Source organism: Nycticebus coucang, chromosome X (assembly GCF_027406575.1).
Source record: "Nycticebus coucang isolate mNycCou1 chromosome X, mNycCou1.pri, whole genome shotgun sequence".
NCBI classification, from domain to species: domain Eukaryota; kingdom Metazoa; phylum Chordata; class Mammalia; order Primates; family Lorisidae; genus Nycticebus; species Nycticebus coucang.
Window position 1 is genome coordinate 60,001,114 of NC_069804.1, and position 16,705 is coordinate 60,017,818.

The 16,705-nt window shown below is 38.9% G+C and overlaps 1 pseudogene; it reads left to right on the forward strand.

Annotated features, from left to right (window-relative positions):
- Nucleotides 1–9,777: 9,777 nt before the first annotated feature.
- Nucleotides 9,778–12,165, forward strand: LOC128577565 (ribosome maturation protein SBDS-like; annotated as a pseudogene).
- Nucleotides 12,166–16,705: the final 4,540 nt, after the last annotated feature.

Sequence of the window (16,705 nt, forward strand, 5' to 3'; positions counted from 1 at the left end):
CTTAATGAATACTATAAGAAAGTCTACTCTCAGAAATATGAAAATCTGGAGGAAATAGACCAATACCTGGAGACACACCACCTTCCTAGACTCAACCAGAAAGAATTGGAAAAGTTGAATAGACCTATATCAAGTACTGAAATAGAATCAACTATACAAAATCTCCCAAGAAAGAAAAGTCTGGGACCAGATGGCTTCACATCAGAAGTCTACCAAACCTTTAAAGAGGAACTAGTACCTATATCACATAACCTTTCCAAAACATAGAAAAAGTAGGAATACTTACCAACACATTCTATGAAGCAAATATCGCCCTGATCCCCAAGCCAGGAAAAGACCCCAAAATGAAAGAAAATTATAGACCAATACCTTTGATGAATATAGATGCAAAAATATTCAATAAGATCCTAGCAAACAGAATTCAGCAACACAACAAACAAATTATACATCATGACCAAGTTGGTTTTATCCCAGGGTCTCAAGGTTGGTTCAACATACATAAATCTATAAATACAATACATCACATAAACAAAATAAAAAACAAAGACCATATGATTCTCTCAATAGATGCAGAAAAAGATTTTGATAATATCCAGCATCCTTTTATGATCAGAACACTTAAGAAAATTAGTATTGAAGGGATATTTCTTCTTTTTTTTTTGGCCGGGGCTAGGTTTGAACCTGCCACCTCCGGCATATGGGACTGGCACCCTACTCCTTGAGCCACAGGCGCCACCCGAAGGGACATTTCTTAAACTGATAGAGGCCATCTACAGCATACTCATAGCCAATATCATATTGAATGGAGTAAAATTGAAAACATTTCCACTCAGATCAGGAACTAGGCAAGGATGCCCATTTTCTCCACTGCTTTACAACATTGTAATGGAAGTCTTAGCCATTGCAATCAGCAAGAGAAGGCGATCAAGTGTATACAAATAGGGTCAGAGGAAATCAAACTCTCACTCTTCACAGATGATATGATTTTATACCTGGAAAACCGCAGGGACTCAACTACAAAATTTTTAGAAGTGATCAAGGAATACATCAGCGTCTCAGGATACAAAATCAATACTTCCAAATTAGTAGCTTTTGTATATACCAACTATGATAAAGCTGAAAAAAAATACTCAAGGACTCTATTCCTTTTACAGTAGTGTCAAAGAAGGTGAAATATTTGTGAATTTACCTAACAAAGGACGTGAAAGATCTCTATAAAGAGAACTATGAAACTCTGAGAAAAGAAATAGCTGAAGATGTTAACAAATGGAAAACCATAACATGCTCATGGCTGGGAAGAATCAACATTGTTAAAATGTCCATACTACCCAAAGCAATATACAAATTTAATGCAATCCCTATTAAAGCATCACTCTCATACTTTAAAATCTGGAAAACAACAGTACTTCGTTTTATATGGAAGCAGAAAAGACCTTGAATAGCCAAGACATTACTCAGAAATAAAAAAAAATGAGGAGGAATCACACTTGGAGACTTCAGGCTATACTATAATCTATAATGATCAAAACAGCATGGTACTGGCACAAAAATAGAGAGGTAGATGTATGGAACAGAATACAGAACCAAGAGATGAACCCAGACACTTACCATCATTTGATCTTTGATAAGCCTATCAAAAACAGAAATTGGGGGAAAGATTCCCTATTTAACGAATGGTGCTGGGTGAATTGGTGAGTTGTAGAAGACTGAAACTGGACCCCCGCCCCCCTCCACTTTCACCACTAACAAAAATTGATTGTCACTGGATAAAAGATTTAAATTTAAGACATTAAACTATAAAGATACTTGGAGACAGTGCAGTGAAAACACTTGAAGAAATTGGCCTAGAAGAGTATTTTATGAGGAGGACACCCTGGCAAATAGAAGCAACACCGAAAATATATTACTGGGATCTGATCAAACTAAAAAGCTTCTGCACAGCCAAGAATACAGTTAGTAAAGCAAGCCAGACAGCCTTCAGAATGGGAGAAGATATTTGCAGGTTATGTTTCTGACAAAGGTTTGATAACTAGAATCTACAGAGAGCTCAAACTTATTAATAAGAAAAAGCAAGTGATCCCATTTCATTGTGGGCAAGAGACTTGAACAGAAGCTTCTCTGAAGAAGACAGGAGCACAGTCTACAGACATGAAAAAATGCTCATCATCTTTAATCATCAGAGAAATGTAAATCAAACCTAACTCCAGTAAGGGTAGCCCACATAACAAAATCCCAACACTACAGATGTTGGCGTGGATGTGGAGAGAAGGGGACACTTCTGCACTGCTGGTGGGAATGCAAGCTAATACATTCCTTTTGGAAAGAAGTTTGGAGAAAACTTAGGGAACTAAAAGTAGACCTGCCATTCAATCTTGCAATTCCTCTACTAGGTATATATCCAGATGACCAAAAATCATTTTACAATAAAGATATTTGCACCAGAATGTTTATTGCAGCCCAATTCATAATTGCCAAGTCATTGAAGTAGCTCAAGTGCCCATTGACCCATGAATGGATTAACAAATTGTGGTATATGTATACCATGGAATATTATGCAGCCTTAAAAAATATGGAGACTTTACGTCTTTTATGTTTACATGGATGGGGCTGGAACATATTCTTCTTAGTAAAGTATCTCAAGAATTGAAAAAAAGTATCCAATGTACTCAGTACTATTATGAAACCAATATATAATTACCTACACTTTCATATGAAAGATATGAAACACAACTATAGTCCAGGATGAAGGAGGGAAGAGGAGGGGTAGGGGAGAGGAGAAGGTGAGTGGAGAGAGGGTCATTGGTGGGATCTCACCTATGGTGTATATTGCAAGGGTACATATCAAATATATTAACAGTAGAGTATAAATGTCTTAACACAATAATTAAGTAAGTGAGGTGAAGGCTATGTTAACCAGTTAGATGTAAGTATTCCAAATTGTATATAAAATCAGCAAATTGTACCATATAAATGCATTAATGCATATAGTTATGATTTAATAAAAAATTAAAGAAAAACAAAGAATTTTAATGGAAAATATTTATGCTAAAATGAAAGTGTGTATTGAACATGTAGCATGATCCCAAATATGTTTTTGGGGTGCCTAGAATAAAGCCTAAATACATTGATTGCATTGGGACGGTAGGATGTCTTTTGTTCCTTAAATTTTCATTAATGAAGATACATTATTTTGGGGAGGGTGGGCATTTGTTTTGCTGTTTTGGGACTTCTGGGCAGATGATATGATATGGTTATTCATGCTCCTCAGGTCAGGCACATTATTATCATTAGTTCATTCAACATCCTTCTCTTGATTCCTTTTGCTTTTTTCATTTTATTTATTCCCCAGTATCTCTACACCCTGCTTCAACTCCCCTTTTCCCAAAAGACAAACATTTAAATGTATTTAATTAATTTTACTTTCAGCATTAGGAAATTTTCAAAAAATACATACTTAGATATATGTAATACCTACTTGGGAGACTCAGGTGGGAGGCTTGCTTGAGACCGAGAATTCAAGACCAGCCCAGACAATACAGTTGGACCCCCCTTCTCCAAAAACAAACATACAAACAAAAAGATACACACATGCATACAGAAATTTCCCTGTCTATCCTGGCATTCTAGCTCCAGGCCATGCACTGCACAAGGTTATAGTAGGTGTTCAAAATTTAATTTCTTTTCTCTCTTCTACTTTTACAATTGTTTCTCTAAGATCCAAGTTTGAGGCACTTCTCCACCATTCACTACCTTGTTGGCCAAAGGGCGTGTTGTGAGAGACAGGACAAAACAGAAAGTGACTTGGAGTTGATCAGAGTTGAGTCCCACCACCCTGTGCTTAGCTGTGTGGCTTTCGCAAGTCACCAAAGTCTCCCTGAGCCTCAATTTCTTTATGTGTAAGGAGGAGGGGAAAAATAACATCTACCTCAGAGGGAAACCAACTTTCCATCCATCTTTTCCACTACATCTCCTTGCTCAAGATGCAGCTGGTTTGGACTGGCCACTGCTGTACTTTGCCTCAGCTGACCCAAGCTGAGCCCCCTCATAGACAAACCACATTCCTGGGAAGAGTGGAAACTTTCAGGTAACCAGTGATGTCTAATAGCCCCTCTAGTGTGCAATCACAGAACTGAGTCCAGATTTCATTCTTCATGCAACCATTCATGCACCTGGATTTAGTTAATGACTATTCATTGGGCCTTCCTCTGGGAATGGCCAGCTGGTAAGCTTTGCTGGATATACAGAGTCCGTGCCCTGAGGGAGCTTCTGATCTGACAGTAGAGAGAGCAGCAGATATCAGTTCCACAGTACAGGATCAGAGAGGAGTTCTGGGACTGTGGGAAACAAGATGACAAGATCCAGTTCAACTTTGGAACCAAGGTAGCCTGCATGGATGAAGTGACACTGGAACAGCTGAGTTCATTGTGTTTGGGGAGTCATTGCAAAGACACCTAGAAAGGAAAAGGCCTTGTACATTCTAGGAAGCACTTATAGTTCAGTGGAGAACAGTGTGTGAGGCCAAGAGTGGCAAGAGATTAGAGGCTTAAGAGGTTTGTCAGGGCCAGAACTGTGGATGACTTCAACTACCAAACAGGGAGCTAGATCTTTATCTTGTGGGAGATGGAGTGTCATAGAAAGAATATTTTGATTTTTGAGTCAATGCCTTCTTGCTGGTGTGCAGACTATTAGGTTGAAGATGGCCAGTCTAGAAGCCAGAGAGTAGATTTAAGTGTCATTTATGTGAGGGATGCTGTGACTGGAGAAGGGCAGTGACAGGGAATGAGGAAAGAAGAAAAATTTGACAGACAAAGGAGAAAATCAATTGAACTTGGTGAAGGATCAAGGGAACAAGAGGAGTCTAGGCTGCACATAAGGCAGAGGACACAGAGGAAACATATTGTGCAAATTTAAGGGGGTGATTAAGACAAAGATAAGTGCTGGAGGAGCTCTGATTGCTGAGAAATCTGTATGCGATAGAATGGGTGGAAACATCTTTTTGAGGAGGATTATAAGGAGGAGGGATCCAAGCTAAGACTAACTATGAGACTTTGGGCCAGTCATTTTATCTTTCTCTAGTCCTTTAGATTTCTGCTTACTAAATTGAGAGACAGAGAATGATAATTGGGAGTTTTGAATTACATAAGAGAATGTTCAAGAAGTATGTAGCCTTGTGGGTGATAGGGACTGGGAAGCATGTGGCAGGTGTGTTTGGTCCAGGGTGGGGTCAGGTTGGGCTGCCATTTGTGCAACAGCAATGCAGCAGGCAAGAGGACACACATACTTGCAGAAAAGGGGTGTCATGGGAGAGGAGAAATGAACACATATGTGTTGGATTTGAGGAGGTGAAAAGCCAAGGCAGTCAAATCAGTATTACCCTGGGAGGCCTTCCTATTTTTGTAGTCAGCAGAGAGGGGTTTCTCCAAACTGTGAATCCTAGACTATCACTTCCTGAGAAAGTACCCAGGCCTGGGAAGTTGAGGCTTCTGGGTTCTGATCTCAAGTTAACACCAGAATTATTCTGTGAATCTAAATCATTTGTAAAGCACTCTGGGTCTTAGGTTTCTTATATGAACAAGAACAACAAAAGGCATATGTGTGTGTTGATGGGGAATTGAACAAAATGTTTACAAAGACCCCTTCAGGTTTATTTTATGACCCTGAGGTTCTTTTTAAAAAAGATCAGTCCTGTCTTTGTTCCTGACCTTGAGCCAGCTGCTGGACCTTTCTGCCCCTGTTTTCACATCTGAAATATCAGGAGATTTGGGAGACGAGTCTCCAACATCCAATGATTCTCCCTAGAGGACACTCACCCTCATCTCCAGCTGAAAGTCTCAGACAAATCCAAGGGAAGTGAGGCACTGGTCACAGACCACCCCCCCCACACTTCCAAATCTTCTGTCTTCTCCCACTGCCCTCCCCTCCGCACTGTCAGGAGCTTGCAGCACTGGCTCGCCTGCCAAACTTGTTGCCATGACAACGGGTTACAAATAACTCAGATGCAGATGAAGATTTTAACCCAAGAGCTGCTGGGCCAAGGACTTCTTCTTACTCCCTCCCCAGACCAGACTCAGGGAACAATCTGACAAATTCTTGGGGACCAACTCACTGCCCTGCTCACAAGCTTGTCAAGATTCTTGAGCATTACAATAATAAATCCCATCATCCCAGGCGCTCTGAAAACTTGATTTGAATCTTTCCAAGCACATTTGCCACTTGCTCCCATTAAAAAGTGATCACTCCTATTCTTGACACCTACTGTATGCCCAGTTTGTCTTGGATGCTTTACATACAGTATACAAGGAAATCTTTCCAGAACTCTTTTCCAGAACTCTACCAGATACACATTATTATTCTACCTGGAACTGACTGTATTTTACCTGGGACATCATTTTATAGAGAAGAAAAATGAAGCCCATGAATGTGAGTTAAGTAAGGATGTCAGGGAGTCAGAATTCAAACTCAAGTCTGTAAGATTCCCAAATCCAGGCTTTTGCCATTGCCATTGGTTCACAGATGTTGCTCTATAGACTTGATGCATCCAGATAATCTGGAGCAGTTAAAAATTTAGATTTCAACTTCCATTCAAGAAGGTAGAATGCATTTGTCTCCTCTAATCTTTAGACTTCATAAAATAAGAGTAAAAGAATCATTTGGGCATAAGTCCACAACTCCACAGGAAGCTGGAGGGGTTCCCATCCATAGGGGAGAGATTTCAACAACTTCCTGGCAAAACAAAAGGGGCTAGAGGAGTGGTAACAGAGAAAAAGGGCAGGGAAAGGCACGATCATAGTCTGCACATGGGAGGGGATCCACCAGGAAAGAGCTGATGTACCTTGCAAAACCCTGGAAAAATGTATCCTAACAGTGGGAGCAGGATGTAGAGCCTCAAACGGTATATCTGAATGTGTGTGTTGGAACAATTTATCTCCTCTACCTTCCTTTGCCTTACCCATGCTCATGGGTAGAAATCACAAGAGCCAAGCATTTACACTCCAGCAAAGTACCAGAGAGTTCTCCAAAGAAATCAAATAGTCCCAGAGCAAAGTCTGTCACTTTCTGCACTTAGACGTCCTCTGGCAGATTGTGCAGGTTCCCACCCAGTCACTTCAAAGGGAACTCTGGGCCAGGAGTGGTGGCTCATGCCTATAATCCTAGCACATTGAGAGGCCAAAGCAGGAGGATCACTTGAGATCAGGAGTTTGAAACCAGCCTGAGCTAGAGCTGGACCGCATTTCTACAAAAAATACAAAAATCAGCTGGCTGTGGTGGCATATACCTATAGACCCAGCTACTCAGGAGGCTGAGGCAGGAGGTTCGCCTGAGGCTAGGAGTTTGAGGTTGATGCCACTGCACTTTAGCCTGGGTGACAGAACGAGATTCTGTCTCCAAAACAAGGGAAGTCTAACAGTGAACTTAACAAACCCCTACCCCTTACACAGAGCTCCAAGTCAACTTTATATTGAGTTCTTCTTAAATCAATGGTTGATAGATTGAGCATTTATGAAAAACTATGCTAATATTTATGAATGAACTGATGAAACTAACAGGAAAAACTAAGGCTAGGCACATTTCAAGAGGAAAGAAAAGCTAAGCAATTATTAAAACCAGGAAAATTAAAAAATGAAAAAAGGTAATCACAGCATATTTCTTGGCTCTGCAGTGACAACTGATTTACTAGGAAGTGGGATATAAACATATTGGAAGAATGAAGGGAAGAAAAGTAGGGGTACATGAGGAGGGGACAGAAGAAAGGTAAATCCTCTTCTACTATAAGGATATGCAAGAGATAATGCTTCAAATTATGGTGGTCCATCAGTTAAAAATCTTTTCAGCTACAAGTAACAGAAAACCCAACTGACAATGGCTTAAACATATATGGCTTTATTTTTTCAATTAACAGGAAGTATGGCAGGGGTTCAGCTGCTTGACAACACCATCAAGGAATTGGGCTCTGACTTTCATTCTTAACGTGTCTTCTTCATCCTTGTGCTCATTCCTCCACGGCCATAAAGATAGCTGTATAACTTCACACATAATGACTATATTCAAGGCAGAAAGAAGAAAGGAGACAGCATCAGTAATGTGTGTCTCTTTGCTCAGGAAAGCAAATGCTTTTCCCAGAAAACATCTCATTGACCATAGCTGGGTCATATAGCCATCCTAAGGTGAAAGGAAGGCTAAGAAAGTATCTGGCTCTTCAGCCTCTGAGTGTGAGGTGGCAAGGGAGAAGGGTTTGGGAATGGTAAGTGCCAAAGAAACAGCTAACAGGGTTGGTAGTAGTTGCTTTATGACTTACATTGGGAAGAAGTGGAGCAGGATATTGCAGGGTTTTATTAGGCATCCTTTAGCACTATTTTACTTTCTGACTATGTGTATGTATACCTTTCATAAAAAATAATAATTTAAAAAAATCAATTGTTATGTTTCTCAGAAAAATCTTAAAAATTAAACCTGATAGACTGGGCATGGTGGCTCATGCCTGTAAGCCTAGCACTTTGGAAAGCTGAGGCAGGAGAACTTCTTGAGGCCAGGAATTCAAGACCAGCCTGAGCAAGGGTGAGAACCCATCTCTACAAAAAATAGAAGAATTAGCCAGGTGTGGTGGCTCACACTTGTAGTCTGTGCTACTCAGGAAGCTGAGGCAGGAGGATCACTTGAGCCCCTAGCAACAGTGAGGAATGTACTGTAGCCCAGGTGACAGAGCAAGATCTTGTCTCAGGATAAAAATAAATTGATAAAAGTTTTTTGGAGCAAATGACATTAATCAATTAAATCATCTTGGAAGCAGACTGACCAGAATAGACTCTTTACTTAGACTGAGGTATCTCAGGTATCCACCTAGTGATCTTAGAGAATATTGTACTATCACTATTAACCTTAATGTAGCTAGTGGAAACCAGGGCAGCTGTGTGTAGCAGTTACATGGGTTGACTGTGGTTAGACTGTCCTGGTACAATTTCTGTCTGCCATTTATTAGCTCTGTAACCCTGGGTGAATAACACCTTCCTTTGAGCCTCACTTTCCTTCTTCATGAAACAAAGGTAACTCAAGTATAAGAGCTCAGAGTAAGCACACAACAAATATTATCCACTATGATTAAAATGATAAATGTTCTATGTACAGATAATCTGGATGTATTTTAACAGTATTATGCCTCCACTGCATTAATTTTTTTATTCTAAGCATGGATTTGGACTAGACTGGCACTAAAAATTACTATTTGTTCTTTAGAGATGTGTGTATGTATTTTTCTCAGGCCTTTGCTTACAGAAGATACTGAGTTGGGACCATGTCAGGAGACATGCAGGCTTTAATTTTGCTGTTGGTGTCTGTTTGAAGCACTGTAAAATGAAACTGAATTGTTAGTTCTACTACAGATATTGTTATTTAACTTTAAAAACAATCCATTCTGTGATATATAGTTGGTGACTATTGTGATGGCCTCTTGTGGGTCATGGGGCTGAGGTCATCACTGTGGAGCAGGTGTTAGAATACCCCACAAAGAAAATGGATATGGGGAGTGTTATGCTAGAGTAAGAAATGCAGTTGGCCTGGGAGCAGAGAATGGGAAAATAACCTCCACTCTCTGATGCCAAGGTGAGAGCTGGAGATTTGGAATGCAGGTTGGAGAGCATGTGGTCAAAACCATATAGTTAGTAGACAATAATCTTTCCCACATATGGTATTGGAGTGGGGAACTATGGAGAAAGACAGCAAGTATGCATCCTCCCTCAGAGGGGCACGAATAACATTCTCTTAGAGAGATAATGTCTGGTATCCATTGAAAATTTTCCTTTGTGGAGTCCACCAGGTGCATTATTGTGGTTTCTGGGCCAAGTCTTTTGGGGCACCGCTGGCTCGGCGAGTGTAACAGTAACATGTGCCACTTGGCTGTTAACAGCGAGGTGCGGGTGGCCTCAGGCCAGGTGGCCCCGATCTGCTCTAGTTCGCCAGACCCGAATTTTGTGAGCAGCCGCGATGTCAATCTTCATGCCCGCCAACCAGATCCTCCTAACCAATGTGGCCGTGGTATGGATGAAGTGTCCTGGGAAGTGCTTTGAAATCGCCTGCTACAAAAACAAGGTTGACTGGCGGAGCAGCGTGTCAGGTTGCAAAAAAGGAAGATCTCATCAGTTCATTTGGAACAGATGACCAAACTCAAATCTATAAGCAGATTTTGACGAAAGGAGAAGTTCAAGTATCAGGTAAAGAAAGGCACACACAACTGGAACAGATGTTTAGGGACATTGCAACTATTGTAGCAGACAAATGTGTGAACCCTGAAACAAAGCGACCATAAACTGTTATCCTTATTGAGAGAGCCATGAAGGACATCCACTATTCAGTCAAGCCCAACAAGAGCACAAAACAGCAGGCTTCGGAAGTAATAGGGCAGTTAAAGGAGAAAATGAAGATAGAATGTGCTCACATGAGGCTTCCTTTCATTCGTCCAGTGAATGAAGGGAAGAAGCTGAAAGAAAAGTTTAAGCCACTGATTAAGGTTATAGAAAGTGAAGACTATAGTCAACAGTTAGAAATTGTATGTTGGTGAATCATGTGTGCTCAAAATCTACATGCATACATAATGCCAACACTTCCCTTTGTTCATTATTTCAGATGGCTCAACATTGTGTAATAAAATGGTGAGATGCTTTCAATTGCCATGGACCCCAGCATACTCAGATGAACCAATTGTGGTTGGACAGAACTTGGTTGGTTAAGGCAGAACTCAAGTGCATGGACCAAGGAACAGGGACAAATTAAGAGGTAGATACCTCATGGCATAATCCATGATACAAACAGGTTGAGTCCTAGAATTGTAAGTCCTACCTTGTAAGATCAAATCATATCATGCCTCATTACTCTTTACCTATAAAACCTGCCCCAGCCCCGAGTTCAGGAAGACAGATTTGAGTACTGCCTCCTAATATCACCTTACCAGTTAACTTACAATAAAGCGTTTTCTTCTCAAAAGCCAGTGCCATAGTATTGGCTTCTAGGCACATTGGATACCAAGCCCATTGCTTGCTTCACAACAAAATCTCTCTCTCTATAAGACCATTTCCCATAATTGTTAAAGGTAGCAAAATTTTCTTCTTAAAAAATGAGTGGAAGGGCAGCACCTGTGGCTCAAAGGAATAGGGCGCCGGCCCCATATATCAGAGGTGGCAGGTTCAAACACAGCCCTGGCCAAAAAAAAAAAAAAAAAATGAATGGAAAATGAGAATGGAAAGTGACATGCTAGAATATTAATGGTGTGAAAGGCCACGGGTGATTATTTTTGTTTATAATCATAAATAATTAATATAAACATACTTTACTTTTATAACCAGAACACATTCTGATCCACAGAGTAGCAAAGGACTGGTCTTGGTACATCCTCTGACACAAATGGCACTGTTCCTAATGACTAGTAAGGTGGTACAGGAGACAAAAGGAAGATTTCAGAGAAGTCACAAAACTGAGATACAGACCGTAAAAATAAATCAAGATTTGCTGTGCCAATAAAAGTCTTCTAATAACTTATATATTCTTCCTAAACTGATTTTTTTCATGTTAATATTTTACATATTCATGATAGTTGTAAATTGGATAAAAATAAGTACAAGATAGACAGAAGTCATGATTGAAGGACTCTGTACGCCTCAAGTTCTATGGATTTGACAGACACTTACAGAAAAGGCTGGGAAAATAAGGGCCCTGCAGACATCTAGGCAGTTTTCCATTTGCCATGCTTTCTCCCCTTGCATATGAATGAAACAGAAAAACATTACATTTTTCTAGAGAAGTACTTCCTTCCCTTGGGATAGTCTACTATAGAAATCTCCATGGATATAAAATGATAATCAGAAAATTAAAGGTTTTAACATTTATAAAATAAATCTTATACCTCCCACCAAAAAAAAAAAAAAAAAAAGAAAAGAAATTGTATGTCGGATCGATCCAGGATGCTTCAGAGAAATTGAGGAGCTTATAAAAAAATAAAAACAAAAGGCAAAGATTCTTTGCAAGCGCTCAATTTGAAAAATGGGAAGAAGGAAATGAAAAATTTGAATGACGCCCTTCAATCTCACCAACCATAAAACATTAAAGTGTTTTTTGTTTCCGACAACGTTGTTTCATTTCTGTGATCTGCCAAATACTTGCTCAAACTGACATTTTCTATCTTTGTGTTAACCATGTACACAAAAAGACTTTCCTACATAAGTATTATTATGTGGGAATGATTTAATTTTTAAGTGGAGTCTAAAACGTAAAGCAAAAATGAAAAATCCAAGATAAAAAGTTCAGAGGAGCATTTTTCTGCTGTCTCATGCCTTTATAGCTTTTGAAAATGAAAGTTATTTGAGGCAGCTCTTTGTGGATAAAAAGTTAAATGTTTTACAGTATAGTGAGGTTATTTGGAAGATGTGTCTATATGATAAAGGGGATTATTTGCTAAAAAATAAAACATAAGGTGTCTCGGTTCTATTTAATGAAATTTGTGTATAGGGGTAAATGTCATGTCCTAACATAAAGCTTGGATGATGACTTCCTGGATAATCTGAAAGAAAGACATATAATGACCATGTAGAAATGAAACAATTTTCATTGAACATGTCACAACTTAGATTGTTCATGGTAAAAAGTCATTTTCTTAAAAAAAAAGGACAATTTTCCTTTGTGGACTGATTTATCTTTTGTTATCCATGAGACTTCAGTAAAGTTAAGTTCTATTAAGTATACATACATAGAAGATATTAAATCAATAAAAGAAGGAAAAGGATACTATGAAAAAGGTACCTTTGAAGAATAAGAAAGAATGTTTAGAAATTAAAAATGACTGCCAAAATAAAAGAGTCTAATAGAAGATAAAGTCAAGAAAATGTCCTGGAATATAGAATAAAAAACTAAAGACATGGAAAATATGTTAGAAAATAAAGAGACAGGGCGGCGCCTGTGGCTCAGTCGGTAAGGCACTGGCCCCATATACTGAGGGTGGCGGGTTCAAACCCGGCCCCAGCCAAACTGCAACAAAAAAATAGCCGGGCGCTGTGGCGGGCGCCTGTAGTCCCAGCTACTTGGGAGGCTGAGGCAAGAGAATCGCTTAAGCCCAGGAGTTGGAGGTTGCTGTGAGCTGTGTGAGGCCACGGCACTCTACCGAGGGCCATAAAGTGAGACTCTGTCTCTACAAAAAAAAAGAAAATAAAGAGACAAAGACAACCATCCAAGAAATCCAACATCCAACTAATAGGAGTCTTAGGAAGAACAGAGAAAATTAGCAAAGAAATAAAACAGTGATTTCTCAGAATAGAGAAATGAGTCATCAAATTGAAAGCGCCCACCCACCAGATGCCCAGCAAAACAGATGAGAAGAAAACACATTTCTGGGCACATCATTGTGACATTTCCAAACACAAAGTATGAAGAAAAAAAAAAAGCTTCCAGAGATAGGAAATACAGGTTGCCAGCAAAGGAATGAGAATATTAGTATCTGACTTCTAACCAGCAATCCTAAATGCTAAAAGCAATAACCTGGAAATTCAGAGGAAAAATTGTTTCTAACAGAATTCTAAAGCCAAACTGTCATTGAAATAATAAAGTAAAATAACAACTACATTCTCAGACATGCAAAGACCAACAAATTTACCTTTTTCTTTTCTTTCTTTTCTTTTTTGTAGTTTTTGGCCAGGGCTGGGTTTGAGCCCACCACCTCTGGCATGTGGGGCCGGTGCCCTACCCCTTTGAGCCACAGGCGCCACCCATATTTACCTTTTTCTAGAAGTTACTTCAGGATGTTTTCCAACAAAATGCACATATCAGTCAGGATTCTTGGATGCAAATAATAGAAGTGGACTCTAGTTAAGCAGAAAAGGGATTTATTATGAAATTATTGGGTAGCTCACAGAAGTCTAGAGAATCAGGCTATGAAAATGGGGCAGTAACTAGAAAGCCTAGGCATGAGGAATCACAACTAAGGTTCCACAAATAGGAAAAGCCTGATTAGAAGGCTGCCTATGGTACTGCTATCCCCACTGCTCCTACCAGTGGACCTTGCCCCATCATCACAGTTCACTGAAAAGGAGAACTCTAATCATTCTTGTGTCTGTTATTTTGGTTTATTTGTTGTGGACTTCAGAATTGATTTAATCATAATCTTAGATTCACGGTACATTATTATTCCCATCAGTCCCTGTCTGCACTCCGATTCTCTTGCCCGTTTTACTGAGCCTCTCTAGTGTAATTAATGTGTGTACCTTTCAATCCACCTTTTATATGTTTATTTAGATATATGCATATCTATAAAAATATACAATGTTATTTACATAAATTTATGATGTTATAAATCTCATTCTGTTCCTTTTCTCACTCAACACTAGGTTTTGGAGACCTATCCATGTGGCTATGTATAAATCTACCTTATTACTTTTAATTGTTTTATAGTTTTCCATCCTACGAATATATGATTGTTTGCTTATCCAGTCCCATGGTGATGAATACCTAGAAATTGCTTCCAATTTCTCACTACCACATTGCAATGAACTACTTAAACTATATTTCCTTAGGACCTGTGTGAGAATTTCTCTGGAATACATCCTTGGAGTGGGATCACTGGGTTGTGGGGTATATACTTACTTATTTTCATGAGGTACTGCCAAACTGCTCTCTGGAATGCCTCCACTAGTTTACACTTCCATTCATGGTTGTCCTTTTCCTCACATCTTCATCAACACTTGATAATATCTGACTTTCTACATGTTACCATTGCCATTGTGATTTCTCACTGTTATTTTAATTTTCATGTCTCTAATTATTAGCAGAGTTGAAAAATTTCTTAATATATTAGAGTTTCCCCTTGTGTAAGTTTAAGTTTCCCCTTCGGTATCACCACACTTCACTGCATCTTCTGCATATTTTCTTATTGCATTTATTATCTTCCTTTTTTTATTAATCTTTGATAAATTTTGTAATACACATTACATGTATATTCTCCTAATCTGTCATCCTTAGGTTAATTTTGTATATTCTTGGCTTCTTTGTGTTGCAGATTCAAGCCATGTACAAAGTATTCAGCCCTTGTTACCTGGTGGGCAGGGAAAGGAAGTATCTGATCACTTTTAGTTTTCATAATAGGAAGTGGGGATCTGCCTCTTACCAAGACTCCCAGTAGGGGGCAATCCCCCCAAACAGCATGGGACTTAGATGCTAGGGAGCACTATAATTCACTTCTTTGGTCGTCTAACTTCCACATATACCCTTCCTTAATATTTTTTAAAAAATGCTTCCACCTAATATGGTGAAAATATGCCTCATATAACCAAAAATATACTAATCTCTTTTCCAAAGAAGACAACCAAAAACATACATTAGAAAGCTTTCAGGTGTAAGCAATAGAAAACCCAACTCAAACTGACTTAAACAGTAAATGCAATATATTTGCTCACTTAACTGAGGAGTCCATAAGCAGGGAGACTTCAGGCATAGTATGATAAGGAATAAGGTTCCATTTCTCTGTGATATCTTGGTTCTGCTCCTCCATTTGTCAGCTCTATACTCAAGGAGGCGGCTTTTCAGATGTTCATGAGATGGCTAACAGCAGCAACCAGGCTAGATGCTTTTTGTTCAAATCCAAGAGAAGACAGGCCACCTCTTCCCTCAAAAGCCAAACAAAAGTCCTAAGCCTTCATTGCATCAGCCCTGAAATGATCATCATTGTAGGTAGGGGGGTGAAATTACTCATATTGGTTTATACCAATAAAGGCCTATAACTAGAGCTGGTGATAGGGTAAATCCTATTCAAATATCTTAGTTTTTATATAATGGGGGAGGAGTGGAGTGGATGTTGCAGAACAATCACTATGTCCACTCCAAAGAAGTAAACTTAGAAAGATATGGAGTCTAAGATTGGGTCCACCCAGAAGGGTAATGAAGGGACATTCCAGGATGACAACTATGCCATAGGCCTACAGAGCAATTAGTCAAATTGTAACAGGAAGATAGAGGGCTCTTGAGAAAAGGTATCTGGGAAAACAGGGGATTCCAATGATTTTATACTTTCCTGGAGTATTTGGAATAACTCAAGAAAGAGATAAAGTCAGACAATAAAAAGAACAAAAGACAATTAGAAACTCAAGGAAAAAACCATATAAGGTAATCCTAGCATGCTAATTGTACCCCTGTAGAACAATATCATAATGGTGTAAACACTTTATTAATGCTAAACTTTTAGAATGAATTATTGGAAAAGTATGGACTTAATTATGATTATAGAACAGAATGTAACTATTATTGATCTTGTTAACATAAAAGTACAGATGACAGAAGCTAAGAGTTAGAAAGAGAAAGTCTATTAATTAAAACTACAAAGGTAGGGAATAGAAGACACATAATTAGTCACATGGCTATAATTGGAACATGGAAGAAGGCATTTGGGTAGTATAAGTAGCAGGAAGTCAAAAGATTATGACTAAAATTGATAAATAAGTTGATAAATAAAAAAACTTGCATATTATTTAGAGATATGAAGATAACTACTGGAAAAATAAAAAACAAACAGTTAAGGATAGACTAGTAGATTTCCAGGTCAAGACAACAGACTTACCACATGTTTATCTCCAGTCCCTCCTGACAGTCTGCTAAAATGATTGTAAAGAAATAAAAAGAGGTATAAAAACACAACAATGAAGAGAATGCGAGCAGGTCCATCAGCAAAAGAGAGATTTCA